Source organism: Propithecus coquereli, unplaced genomic scaffold (assembly GCF_000956105.1).
Source record: "Propithecus coquereli isolate 6110/MARCELLA unplaced genomic scaffold, Pcoq_1.0 Scaffold311, whole genome shotgun sequence".
In the NCBI taxonomy this organism is placed as follows: domain Eukaryota; kingdom Metazoa; phylum Chordata; class Mammalia; order Primates; family Indriidae; genus Propithecus; species Propithecus coquereli.
In genome coordinates this window covers 171,330-172,905 of record NW_012148742.1, presented here as the reverse complement: position 1 = coordinate 172,905, position 1,576 = coordinate 171,330, and positions in this window count along the sequence as shown.

The window sequence follows — 1,576 nt, the reverse complement described above, 5'->3', positions numbered from 1 at the left end:
GAATAAATTTTCAGAGATGGTTGTATAGATGGAATCTGGAACACAGGGGAAGTATTAGCCTCAGATCAGAGGAAAGGTGACTTTCCCATTATAAGATAATGATGGTAAGCAAGGAGGTTCCTGGATTTTATGAACGTCATTGAAAAAATGTCCCTCATCTCTTTGTCCAAGCTCTGAAGCAATGAAAATACACACATAGATGGTGGAATAAGAGAATAGAGATTTAAATGTCCATTTTATTTGGAGCAGATTGCTTAGGGGTATAGACAAATGGGCTTGCTTACATTATGGGCTGAAATTTGCCCCTCGACTCTGAACTCCCCATAGGAGTCTGCTCTTACATACCTTACAACACAAAAGAATGCAAATGTGTGTTCCTTGTGGGAAAACTGAATCACTAAAAAAAAGAGAGACAGGGCTGTGTCTGAGCATGCTCATTCTTATAAATTCAGTAACTGATTGGTGGAAAGGTGAAACAGGCCAGATTTACCCTGAGAAAGTGCTTCACATGGAGACAGAGTAGTAGCAAATCGGATACGGACACTTCCAGTTACTTTTGTAGATTTGTTGGGCAAAAACTGATGAAGTCTTTTCTGATGGTTTCTTTTTTTTTATATTTTTAATCCTGTGACAGATTATGATGGTTTCTTTGAGGTAAGAGGCCAAGGTATCTTTCTGAGTTATGGGAGAAGATTTCAGTTTTGAGCTGTGAAGAAACAGTGTCAGGTTGTTGCTGTGGATGGTGAAAGGACAGACTGACCAGAGAGGTGTGAACAGACTGACAGAGGTATTCAACATTGTATTCTTGAAAACCGCTAAGGAAGTAGACTTTAAGTGTTCTCACCACAAAAAATAAGTATGTGAGGTAATGCATAGGATAATTATTTTGATTTAGCCATTCTTCAATGTATATACATTTCAAAACATGTTGCACACAATACATATATAAAATTTTTATTTGTGACTTAAAATTTTTTTTTAAATGGGGGAAAAGAGCATTTACCATGCAGAGCTTTTGTGAGAATTAATACAGTACCTGGCTGCCCTTAGGAAGCATGAAATAGCTCATTATAAATGATACAATATGATGTTAAAAAGGTACTTGAGGGCCCAGTCGAAATTGCAACTCTTTAATTTATATGACATCATACTACCTGGTTACATGATTACTTTTATAACAAGGCAAAGAAATGGAAAACTTTATATTCATCTATGGACTAAATTTTCAGGAATGTGTAGCACAGATACAAAAGGAAATGAAAGTTCCATCAAAAGAGTAGTTATTTTTGGCCATAAGATAAATGAATGGGCCATGAGAAATTTGGAGGAAGGGAAGAAGAACAGAAAATTTAAAAGATGAGAAAACATAAGAGATATCAAGGGATTTGAAGTTATTGTGTGATTAAAAAATAATTCTATTTAAATACCTGAATGAAAGCTTTGGAAAGTTAAGGCAACATGTTCAGAGTGTGATATATTTGACATACAATGATATTTGAAATATGGGTGCATTCTGTTATCTCACATATATTTTGGGGTTTTCAAATCCCACCTTTGAAAATTCCAATGGGTGTAT